Below are 12334 nucleotides of genomic sequence, written 5' to 3'. Positions count from 1 at the left end.
TGTGTCTCTGTCACTGTCCTTGAATAAAGAGATATGGAAGTCACATGGTCTTCCACCCAATTTAACATCCCTCCCTGAGAAATATAAAAGAGGAAGAGGCTTGCCTGCAAATACACAGATATGCAGACCTTGAAGAAAGAGCCTGTGGAACTGAGAATGGCAAAAGGCTGCCTCTTAACTGCTGGAAGCACTTTAAAGAAAACTGTGTACCTTCCTACTTATACTCCTGTAGGGGCACTGAAAGAGATAAGGTATAACAGATAAAGAAACATGGGCCTGCCTCACTCCAGCCCAATAACAAACACCAGAGATGGGCAATAATGCTCAGGGAATGGAGAGTTGTATACAGGTAGCTCTAGATCACCAGCAGCAAAAAGAACACAGAAGTGATCTAGGAGCCATGATACCCTGGCTCCTGACTCATTCACAGACATGAAGTTCTGAAGATCAGAAATTCCAATTAGATTATTATACCTTGCAAAACTATCAATTACAAAAGGAAAAAATTTTCATGATAAAAGCAGGTAAAGGAATTTATGATGCCCAAACCAGCTATACAGAGATTACTGGCAGAAACAATTTGAACTAAACAGAAGGATATAAACATATCCAAAAGGGTATAGGGAATAAAATAGCATTGGGACAGCTATTAAGCAAAGGGAGAACTAAGGAAAAACAAAAACAAAACAACAAAATCAACAAAATGACAGGAATTAATGTACACCTTTCAGTACTAAACCACAATGGTCCCAATTCCCCAGTCAAAAGACACAGGATAGCAGGTTGGATTAGAAAACAGAATCCATCTACAAGAAATATTTCACCTTCAAAGACACAAAAAGTTATTCCAAGAAAATAGAACCAGAAGACACACAAACATCATCAATCTGACAAAATATTCTTCAAACCAACACTAATCAAAAGACATAAAGAAGGTAGCTTCATACATATCAAAAAAGCAATCAGTAGCACATTACAATTCTAGACACATATGCACCAAACTAAGGTGCACCCAATTTCATAAAACAAAAAGACATAATGCAAGCTTAATCCCAATGTATTAAAAGTAGATTACTTCCATACCCCACTCTCACCAATGGACAACTTATCTAACAAAAAAAAATAGATGAGAAGTATTGGCGTTAAGTAACATCAAAGATCAGATAGTCCTAACAGTCATGTAAAACCTATTTTAACTGGAAAGAGAGAGACACTCAAGCACCTGCCCTGGGGTCCCATGGTGGGCGCCACTACAATGAATGAATATATGATGGAGTGATGGGGAATAAGTACATGGTGGAAAGGGATGGAAATGAAGACATAAGGGCAGTGAGGAAGGCAGATATGAGGAACCTGTGAACAACCTGGGGTCATGGTAAGGTCCACCCAAGCTGCCACCAAAGGCCATGTCTGGATCCACGGTCCTGCTATAGCCAGGGTCTGTGCTGATGTCTGCAACCCATGATGCCACTAGAGGCCATCTGGATGTCAGTGGTCTGGGCTGCTGCCTGAGACCATGTTGATGTCAGACCATACTTATGCAGGTGAAGGTAAAGTGATCTGAGAGGGCTGTGCTGCCACCTGGGGCTGTCATCCTGGTTCAGGCTACTCCTAAGGACCATGTCTGGGTCCAAGGTCCTGCTACAGCTGAGGTCTGTGTCAGTGTCCATACCCCAAGTCACCACCAAAATCCATGTGGATGTCAATGGTCGAAACTGCCACCTGAGACCACATTATTGTGTGAGGGCCACAATGCCATTGGAGAACATACTGATCTGAGTGGCCTGCTCTACCACCTGAGCCCATAGTGACATCTGTGCCCATGTTGCTGCTAGGGGGCCATGTCTGGATCTGTAGTCCTATAGCAGCAGGGTCTGTGTTGATGTCCAAGGCCCATGTTACCACCAAAGACCGTGCAGATATACCTGGTCTGGGATGCTGCCTAAGGCTATGTTGATGTTTGAGCACCCCTTGCCAACAGCAGGAGTGCTGGCCCACCCCTTGCCTGGGCAACATGGGAGAGCTGGCTCTAGTGGCATTGGTACAGGAGAGCTGGCCCCCCATGGAATGAGTGTGGGAGAGCTGGTCCCACACCTTGCCAGCTGTGGCACTCAGGAGAACTGTTCCTGTCCCTTACTGGCTGCAGCATTGGGAGACCAGGCCCTGCACCTTGCCTGTGCAGCACAGTAGAGTTGGACCCAGTGGTGTGGGCATAGAAGACCCGGCCCTGGGAGCAGGAGAGGGGTTAGGCTGGCCTGCCCCCCGCCTGGGCAATGTGGGACAGCTGGGCCTGGTGGCATGGGTCCAGGTAAGCTGGTGGGCTAAGAAACTCCATCCAGCACCGATCCAGGGCTCTGAGTTGGCCCACCAAAACATCTGCCCTATCTATGGACTGCCTTAGTGCATGAAGGGGCCAGTACTGCAGATCCGAAGCTGCAAGGTCTCCATTATACCCAGCAACACTAAGATATCCTAGAGGAGTCCCACAGGGGATCCAGCATTGATAGTATAGCAGAAATCAGAGGCCTCAAACCAGACCAACAACGCATTGCAATGAACATTTCCAAGTAAAACTGCTTGGACAAAAAGGTATACTGTGTGACACACTAAGACACACTGCAACTTCCACAGTGAGATTTTTTTCCTTTTCTTTTTTCTTTTCCTTTCTTTCTTTTTTTTTTCTTTTTGGCAGGAGTGGGGCGGTTACAGGGCAGAGGACAGATATGAAGGGCTGGGGAGATGAATAGGTTCAGGTGGTTGATGTGAAATTCACAAAAAAATCATAAAGTTTTTTTTAAAAAAAATTTCATCCAAACACACATTCTTTTTAGTATCCTATAAACCATTCTTAAAAATAAATCACATATTGAAACACAAAGCAAGTCTTCATAAATATAGAAAAATTGAAATATATTATTGTACCCTATCTGACTACAATCAAATAAAGCCAGAAACCAAGAACAAGAGAAATTATAGAAAATACACAAAATTATGGAGTTAAGCAACACACTATTGAATGATGAATGAGTCATTGAAGAAGTCAAGAAGGAAATTTTAAAAATTCCTAGAATTGAATGTAAATGAAACACAACGTATCAGAATCTATGGGAATTAAGGAAGTCCCGAGAGAAGTTTATAGCTATAAGTATCCACATTAAAAAGTCAGAAAGGGGGGTTGGGGATTTAGCTCAGTGGTAGAGCGCTTGCCTAGAAAGCACAAGGTCCTGGGTTCAGTCCTCAGCTCTGAAAAAAAGAAAGAAAAAAAAAGTCAGAAAGGTCAGGTATGGTGGCACACACCTTTAATTCCATTACTCATAAGGCAGAGGCAAGTGGATCTCTGTGAGTTCAAGGCCAGTCTGGTCTGAATAACAAGTTTCGGGCTTAAACTGAAATAGTGAGTCCCTGTCTCAAGAGGGGGGGGGAGCGGGGGGGGGAGAGAGAGAGAGAGAGAGAGAGAGAGAGAGAGAGAGAGATTACAAAAATCCTAATGTTGGGGTTGGGGATTTAGTTCAGTGGTAGAGCGCTTGCCTAGGAAGCGCAAGGCCCTGGGTTCGGTCCCCAGCTCCGAAAAAAAGAACCAAAAAAAAAAAAAAATCCTAATGTTATACTTAATGAAAAGTTTGAAGACTTTGAAATAGTTTGAAGAACAAACTAAACCCAAATTATTTATTTAGGCAGGGATAAATAATTAAGAATGGGACAGAAAGTAATGAAATGGAAACCAAAAAGAATATAATGACTCAGTGAAACAAAGAATCCATTCTTTGATAGGATAAGTAAGATGGGCAAACTCCTAAACAAGTTAATAAAAACAAACAGAAAAATACATAAATTAACAAAATTAAAAGGGAAAAAGGAAACATTACAACAAGTTACAATGAAATTCAGAAAATCCTGAGAATATACTTTTTAAAACTTGTATTTCACTGAGTCATAAAACCTAAAAGAAGTGGATAACTTTCTTGATTTCTCTGATCTACCAAAGTTAAGCCAAGATGAGATCAATATTATAAATAAACCTATAAGAATGAAAGAGAGACAGTAATTTAAAAAAAAAAAAAGGCTTCAAAGCCCAGTTGGACTCACCAGTGAGTATTTTTCAATCTTCAAAGAACTAAGCCAATGTTTCTCGAGTTAGTCCATCAAGTAGAAAAACAAACATTTTTCAATAAAGCCAATGTTGCTCCACAACCAAATCTATATAAAGATGCGACAGAAAACGTGATGAATATCTCCAATGAACATATACACAAACATTCTCAACTAAATACCTGGAGGCTGACTATAGGAACACATTCATTACTATGACCAAGTTTGCTTTAGTCCAGGGATTCAGCTATGATTCAACACTGGCAAAGAGATAATATAATACATCAAATAAATGGACACAAAGAAAAACATCATGTGATCATCTCTAGAAATGTAGGATTGTACTATTGGCAAAATACAACATCCCTTCATGACAAAGGCTCTGGGAAGAATAGGGATATAGGGAACATATTTGAGTTGTTATTTTGGGAATAATAATAGTTATATATAACAAACCTATAGTCAACACCAAAATAAATGGACAAATATTGATGTATTCCACTAAAATCAAGATCAAACTAGAGTGTCCAATCTCTATACTCCTGTCCACATGCTAAAAGTCTTATCTAAAGTAATTTTTTAAAGATGGAGAAATAAAAGGAAATAGGAAAGGAAGAAGTCAAAGTATCTGCATTTACAGATATGGTTCTAAAAAGAGATCCTAAAGACAACACCAGAAAAGTCCCATAACTGATGGACACTTTCAACAAAGTGGAAAAATTAATTACAAAATTAATACACAAAAACCATAACCTTTCCATATACCAATGACAAATATACTGAGAAAAAAATCAGAGAAATAACCCCTAAACAATAGTCTAAAAAAAATCCTGGAATAAACCTAAGCAGGGACATGTACAATAAAAACCTTAAAATACTGAAGAAAGAAATCAAGAAAGACAGTAGAAAATTGAAAGACACTGCCATGCTCATGGATTAGAAGAATTGATATTTTGAAAATGAACATCTGATCAAACTTAGTCTACAGATTCAGTACAACCCCATTCAAAATCTTTGTGCTAATGCTTATAGAAATAGAAAAAATCTTAAATAGAAAAAAATCTTAAATCATTAAAATCTTAAATGAAAACATGAAAGACCTAAATAGTCAAAACGAACAATGCTGGGGATATTGCCATGCAAGTATAATTTCACATTATACTACAGAAACATAGTAACAAAGATAGTGTGGTGCTGTCACAAAACAGATGAGTAGATCAATGAAACAGAACAGAAAATCCAGATATAAGCCCGTGTAACTAGAGTGACCTGATTTTTCACAAAGATGTCAAAAGTAGACAGTTGAGATAAACATCACCAACAAACGGTGCTGGGAAAACCCGATGTCTCCCTGTAGAAAGATGAAAACAGAGCCCTTTACCTGCCGCCCTACATAAAAATCAACTCCAAAATGGGTCAAGCATCTCAAGACCTCAAATTCTGAGTGTTGATTTTATTAATTTGCTATATTGTAATTTACTAAATAGACTAAATGTATAGGCATAGGTGGGGCTTAAGGGACAGCTTGGTGGTTAAAAGCACTTACTGCTCTTCCACAGGACCCAAGTTCAGTTGTCAGCACCCACATTGGGCAGCTCACACTGGCCTGTAGCTCCGTCTCCAGAGACCTGAGCATCCATGTTTATGGCTGCTGTGTTCTCGGTAACTAGGAAACGGAAACACCCCAGGTGTCCATCACCCGATGAATAGATGATGAAAATAGGGCATATGTATGCAATTGAATTCTACTCAGCTCTGAGCTAGAAGAAAATTTTGAAGTTTTCGTGGAAATGGGTGGAATTGGAAAGTTTTATACTGAATAAGGTACTCTGAAGGTACTATGAAAACAAATACTTTCTGTCCCCTCCTATGTGGATCTTAAACATAAACGTTTAGATTTCTGTGTTTAAGTAAGGGAGTCCATAGAGGAGCCATTGAAAGTGGGGGAATTTAAGGGTCTGAAGAGGGGATAATACACACATTTAATATGATTGTAGAAAGGAATGCTAGAGTAGGGAATGATGTTGATGATGATGATGACGACGACGACAACGACGACGATATAAGATTGTTTTGTGTAACCATGGTAGACCAGAAACTCAAAGAGATCTCCTGTTTCTGCCTCCCGAGTGCTGGGATTAAAGGTACACATTACTATGACTTTAGAGTTGGGAATGTTTAAACATGGTTGGGGACTGAAAAGTAGAGGAAAGATAGGAAAGGAGAATGGTTTAATCAAACCCACGTGTGAAAAACCCCATACAGAGCCTAGTACTTCATAAGCCAACTAAAATGCATGACACTTGTTTTGTTTTGCTTTGGTTTTGAGAGGGTCTCCCTATGTATCCCTGGCTGGCCTGGACTTACTGTGTAGACCTCTAATTCACAAATCCTCCTCCTTCTGCCTCCTGAGTGCTGGGATCAAAGGCATTAGCCACCACACCTGGAAGAGCATAATCTCTTGAAGGAGCTTTAGCGGTGGTCCTCTACATGAGCGGACAACCCTGCTCACATAAGTCAAATTTCTAACCAACATCCTAGTCCCGTGTGCACGATTCTTCCCCATGAGTCTTGGCCAAGGAAGTGCCAGCGGCTCCCAATACAATGCAAGCTCTTCTGCATCTCTTTATTGCCTATCATAAGTAGACACCACGACTTAATGCTGATGGCACCACTAAATTTGGAATCAAGACACAAGAGAAGTCAGGCTGTAGCAGAGCTGGCTGGTGTTCAAACTGCCAAAGAGTGCTATGTAGGCAGTTAGGAGAGAAATTTCAACAACACTCCCACCTAGATGTGGTCCCTGTGTGCTAAGATACCGAAGTGCCTGGCAAGACATGCCAACCAACATAGCCATGGCATAAATGTTCCAGAAATATCCAACAGTTTCTTGGTTACATCCCAAGCTTGCTGCATAGGAAGAAAACATGGCTGAGACCTGATCTAAAGGCTACAGCTAGTCATAGGGAGCTCACAGGCCGCATGGGGAAATATCCTACTTGTGTTTCTCTAAATGGACATACAGTAGACTACCTTCTGCATATTGATGTTTAAATCCATAGACGAGTGCTGCTCTCAACCTTGGTTGGAAAGTCTATGTCTGGCAAAGGGCAATTGTCAAAGTAGGGATTCACAACTGAGCAAAGTTCTGGGAATAGGTGACCATAGAGCCCTTGTCCCTAAAGAAGACATCTATGCAACCCCCTCTGAAATCCTGGGAATATCTACAGTAGGGCACAGAAGGACGAGGAGGCTGGAGGATGAGGAAGAGTGCCTTAGGGCTATTTTCTGGGTATAGTATGGCCATTACTGTCATAACACAGCAGTTATGACCACTTGCACAACATAGGAAAGAAAAAAGGCAAGAAGGAGGAGAAAAGGAAGGGAGGGAGGGGAGAGGGAGGGAGAGAGAAAAGATGGAAGGAACTGGGAGGGGAGTGGTTAGGAACGGAGGGCGATGGGAGGGGAGTGGAGAGTGCATGGTAAACAACATGAAACTCAAAAGTAAACGATTGCAGTGCATTTTGAAATATATATTTATTGGCCATTTCTACTTCTTCTTCTGAGAACTGTTCGGTTCACAGGCCCATTTACTGACTGGAGCTTTGATTTTAATTTGGCGCTCACTTTTTACAGGCCGCTGCATATCACAGATATTGACCTCTTTCATGAAGCTGGCAAAGGATCCTCCCACTCTAGTCAGACATCTGATTAACTGTTTCCTTTCCTGAATAGAAGTTTTTTTAATTTCCCGTAATCCTGTTTGCTGATTCTTGGTGCTATCTCTTGTGTAACTGGGGTTTATTCCAATTCTTGGTCTCTGCCAATTGCTGATCACTGCTGTTGCTTCTCACCAGACTTACACGGTAAGACCGTATTGCTCAAGACTGATGGAAGAATGGCAGGTCTGCTATGGAGTAATCAGTGCCCTCTGACTGCATTTGTTATGGGATAACCAGTGACTTCCTTTCACAAAAAGGAACCTGTGCCTGGTACCATAAATCTACTCAACGGGGGAGCTTATAGACCCTAGTGTGGAAACTATTTCTGTTGTTTTGCTAAATAGGAATCATATATCCATCAAACTGCTTTCTAAATAGCTCTCTTTATTCCTGTGGGTTATTGCTATTGACAGCTTTGGCTAGAGAAGCCTTCATGTGCAGTAGTCAGCAGCTATGGCCACAAAGGCTCAACAACTGATCTGAGTACAGAGAGCGGGTGACTGTTGAATGTTCAGCCAAGCCATAAAGGGAACATTAATATGTCACCCACCCCGAGGCTCCTGGAACATCACAGAAGAACAGAGAGAGTAGAAGAGCCGGAGGAAGGCAGGGTACGTTGTAGGACACTGACTTCTGGGAATGGCGTGCCTCTTTAGCTCTTAGACCCACAGCAGCTATGATTCCTGCATCTACAATATCCAGTCATGAACAGTTCGGGGTGGGGGGACTTACTCCAACCCTCTCTGAATACTTATACACCACTAATGATTGTTAGGGGAGAGAAAAAGACATTTTATTCAGTGGTATAGCTGCTGTTAAAGGTGTCCATGCTCCTGTGAAATGAATTCAGTAATAGATGGGATAGATGGATGAATGGATGGATGGATGGATGGGTGGATGGACGGACAGACAGACAGACACGTAGACACATAGAGACATAGATACATAAATAGATGTGAAAGAGGGACCAGCTGGGAAGAGGAGGGAATAAATAAGAGCAGAAAGGCAACAAGAGAGGATAGCAAGGAGTGAAGATGATCTAGATACATTATATACATTTATGGAACTGTCATAGTCACATGAACAAAATTAACATATGCTAATAAAATCAGGTGAGAAAAAGAAGACCCTTGCCTATCTATGCCTTTATCCGGAAGTGCTTTCTTTTGACAGCTTCATTGTTTCTGGTTCTAAGTTGAGGTCTTTGGTCCATTTTAAATTGAGGGTTGAAAAGCCTTTTTCCATGTAAGATTATTACATGTGTGAATTCATGGTTTGCTTCGGTTCTGTGACTTTAAAGGTCCATGTAACCACTTTCATGTGCAAACATGTTATTCAGATAATCTGAGCCTGTGTTCCTGGGACATGGCTACCCAAATTTGATTCAGACCACATTACTTTATTCCCTTTGAAATGAAAACTATGTTTTTGTCAACAGTTTTAGGGTCCGAAGCTTGGCCCCAAGGACCATCCACTCATACCAGTTGAGTCATGCAAGGTGACACTGTGTGTCAATGTGGGCCTTTTATACCCTACTGTCTGTGTTGCTAACTCAGGTTGAAGTTGGTGAGTTCTTTCTGAAGCCTGGACCATCTTTTCATTTGGTCAATATCCATTGGTTTATTTTGAGTTATTGGAAATTCTCTCTTTCTCTCTTCCTCTTCCTCCCTCTCCCTCCCTTTTCTTCCCTCTCTCCCTCTCCTCTCTCTCCTCTTCCCTCCTTCTTTCCCTCCCTCCCCCTCTCTCTGTATTACATGCATATTTATTTGCTAGCATTTGGCTATTTTTCCCTGCCACTCCATCAGGATCTAATTGTGCTTTTCTGTCTAAGTCCTCTCCTGCTTATTGAAAGTTGATTGTTTCAGTCCAAAAATGCTGAAAGTGTCTACTCATAAGTATGCTGAAGGGGCATTGATTCCCTCCAGCCCAAAAGGGTGGGGGTATCAGAAGGGACTTCCCAGGATATGCAAGGGCCTCACCAGAAAGCCCAAAACAGCATACCTAGACTACAAAGAATCTTATTGGCTTAGCCAGATAGATACACATAGGAGGTGGTTGCTAAAACCTCTCACATGCATTCCCACAAACATACAGGATAAACCAGGGCTGCAGGGCTGCTGTGAGAGGAAGCGACTTGGAGTCAAGAGCTTACACACACACACACACACACACACACACACACACACACACACACACACATGCTCTCATACATGACACCTGAATCTGATCCAAGCAAATTCCTCCAGTTGCAGAGGGAGGCTGCAACTTCTACAGAAAAGGAAGGACAGTAAGTGGGAAACAGAACAAATAAAGAGATGCTGGAAAACAGCCCACATTTGACTCCAGCTTATGCTGTGTTTGATAATTATGATCGTTTAACTTGCAGATACCTTGAAATGAGCAATATCCCCAAACTGTTTTTGTTTTATATTTTACACATCAAAATAAAATCCTAGGCAATGGAACTGAAGACCATAAGTGGGCATACTATCTTTAATTGGAATTTTTAAGTATCTAAAAAAAGGATAATAAAATTGTTAATTTACTTTTTAAGAAGAATTAAGAGTTTCGAAAACTGGAGAGAAGAGAACAGGAGAGAGGTTGAGATTAAAGGACAGGAAATTAATAAGGATTTTTATAGGTGTATCAGAGCTAAAAATAAGTTATTCTTGGGACTCTAACTTCTCAGTTCAACGCTCCTCTGCTTCTTTGACATTCTCTCTCTCTCTCTCTCTCTCTCTCTCTCTCTCTCTCTCTCTCTCTCTCTCTCTTCTCTTCTCTTCTCTTCTCTAGGAACCTCTAAGCAGAACATGTTTCTGTACTTGTAGAAAAGATTGACTTCCTATAGAATTTCAGGCCTTTTTTTTTACTACAAAACAGGACTTTCCAACTTGGATTAGGATGTCATGCTGATGACTAGCTCCTAAAACAGAAAAACTAATTAGAATATTAACCAAAATCTGCATAAGAAGCTTCATCCTTCGGTCCTTTGCCAGCCACTGTTACAGCTTAGAGACAGATTTAGAGACAAGTTTTAACCTTGGTTTTATGTGGTTCCATTTTTGCCTCTCCTCTTGGTGTCCAGATGGCACCAGTATATACCCTCCTGGCCTAGAGAGGACTCTGTAAAGTCTAAAACAGTGGGGTCTGCAGTCTGCCTCCTCCCCTCAGGTCTCAGATTCTGTTGCACACCAGGCGGGAAGGGCTAAGAAGAGTCTGTGATGAGTACTTAGCTGTAGTCTATTCAGGGTGAGTTTAAACATATCCACTTTAGTTGGAGTGAACCAAGTACGACATAGTTTTGTGGAAGGATGTGGGAATTCCAGAGAGGGAAAGGCCATTGGCTGAAAGCTAAGGTACAGAGATGCCCCATTAGCATGGGGAGACCTTCCAGGTGCTGGGTTAACTGACCCACTTGGTGACCACCAGGTTGAGGGTCACCTGGTGGTTGCTCAGAGGCAGGGAAAGAAATAGTCCCACTCCTGCCGGTCTCAAGTTTTGAGATTTCCAGGGTGTGAACATGCTCTACCTCTCAGGTCACATTCAAGTTCTTCCTCGTGCCCCACCATTTTACTGAGACTGGACTCTGATTAGTGGAATCTTTAATTCTTCAGTTTGCGCTCATCAGAATAGACTGCACAAATTCTTTGTGTTGTGCTGTCTGTTAGGCTGTTAGTCTACGAGCATGATTTGATATTCTTGTTTGGGGCTATATATAAAGGTTTTTACTAAACTACAAATGAGAAATTTGTAAGTTTGACCAAATTAGCAGGTCATCTTTATTTGACAATGTATCTTGTGACTGAATATTAATACGAAAGTTATTTCATCTTGGTATATCAGTGTGCATGTATGCTACTGTGAGATATGTCTGCAGTATGCTTGTATAGTAAGACTTCCTATCCCCAAATGTCTGTGTACATGCCTGATATTGTGAGAAATATGTTCTGTGGTATTCTTACATAGCAAAGCCTTCCGCCCTGTGTGTCAGTATACATGTCTGTGACATACTCACATAGTAAAGCTTCCTACCCTGTATGTCTATGTACATCCCTGCTATTGTGAGATATATGTTCTGTGCTATGTTTTCATAGTAAAGCCTCCCACTCAAATGATTTACTAAAACTGACTAATAAGTAAGAACTCATGTAAAGTTTGTTCAACCCCTTTTTGTTCATAATATAAAAGGAATTTGAGGACAAAGTTCTGAGCTCCAGCAGTCGCCAAAAAACTAAGTTTGACTATCAAACTTATCAAACTAATCAAAAAGATAAGAAACAGCAAGAGACAAAGAGAATAAATTTGACTGATGTGACCATATCAGAAAGACCAGATAAAGAGCCCAGAGACCCAAGTCTATCCTTAGAATATGACATAAATTTCTATTTAAAAGGAACTGTTACAAGGGGTGAGCAATACACATAATTAATTAGGCAAGTATGGTCAGAGTGTGGTCTGTTGGTCATTTTCTGAGTTTTGGTTCTGTAAGGTGATCCAGAGAAGTCCTTATTGCTTGTGAGGAT

Source organism: Rattus norvegicus, chromosome 3 (assembly GCF_021556685.1).
Source record: "Rattus norvegicus strain SHRSP/BbbUtx chromosome 3, alternate assembly SHRSP_T2T, whole genome shotgun sequence".
NCBI lineage: Eukaryota > Metazoa > Chordata > Mammalia > Rodentia > Muridae > Rattus > Rattus norvegicus.
Note: the sequence above shows the minus strand (reverse complement) of the source record.